The sequence below is a fragment of the Penaeus monodon genome, chromosome 15 (assembly GCF_015228065.2).
Source record: "Penaeus monodon isolate SGIC_2016 chromosome 15, NSTDA_Pmon_1, whole genome shotgun sequence".
NCBI classification, from domain to species: Eukaryota; Metazoa; Arthropoda; class Malacostraca; order Decapoda; family Penaeidae; genus Penaeus; species Penaeus monodon.
Window position 1 is genome coordinate 1,210,822 of NC_051400.1, and position 1,010 is coordinate 1,211,831.

The following is a 1,010-nucleotide window of genomic DNA, read 5'->3' on the forward strand; positions in this document are numbered from 1 at the left end:
TCATACAATACTACAACTTTCTATAATAATACAATTGCAAAGCAACAAATAGGGCCTGAGAGAGCAAGAAGAGCCTTTAAATAATCATCACAAAGAAACGACAAAAACATCAATAAATTATATATCAGAGAGTGAGACAAGAAACTATTATCGAAAAAAACAAGAAAACAAATAGAACATGTAAAATATCACCTGGTTCTATTTCTCTCACACATAAGAGGAAGCGAAGCCTAGGCCAAACCTACCTACAAGACATGTCAACAAACAGTAAAATCTGACATCAAAAGCAGTATCACTTCCTTATTGTATATACTCCTATGATTCCTTAGCATTACAACTCATGCAGGTGATATCATTCTGAATGATATCACCTGCATATAATAGTTATTCAACAAGTAATTACTCCAGTAGCTATTATTCAACAAAGCAAAATTAACCAGTCTGGTATTTCTACTTCTTAAAATCGAAAGAATTACAAGTCACTCCATTCAAGTAACATGGGAATAATTTGTCCAAGATATATGCACATTTGGTTGGTTTAAAGTCTGGACTGGCATATACAAAAATTTCATTTTATTTACCTGTGGCATGCATATTTACCCTTATGAACCCACACCAAGGTAAATCTTTTTAAAAATCTTATATAAATATTTTCATATCAACTTGAAGAGAAACATTAAGGGTATCTTCTGATAGAAAAACAAATTGACACCAGCATTAAACCTCAACCAGAGCCGTGGCTTACACTCCAATACTCCCAGCTTAGTGCATTTCATCATAACAGAAAGCAAAACCAACCATATACATATAATGATGTGATACTGCAATAGCTTTGAATTCTAATGAAACTTTCTCCATAGCAAGAGGCAAAGAAGAGCTACTAGATTTTAAATAGACACTATTTGATAGCGGCAAGAAAGAGAAAAATAGGTTGTAAAGTTACTACATAATAAATACATTAAGAAAAATAAGGAAAGGAATGGAAATAAATACAAATAAACATAGGCATT

The 1,010-nt window shown here is 32.0% G+C and overlaps 1 protein-coding gene across 2 annotated transcripts in view; it reads right to left on the bottom strand.

The window, feature by feature from the left end:
• The window catches only part of LOC119581615 (protein wntless-like), a gene marked incomplete in the record, with an annotated part of 25,965 nt that overhangs the window by 5,609 nt on the left and 19,346 nt on the right, over positions 1–1,010 (bottom strand).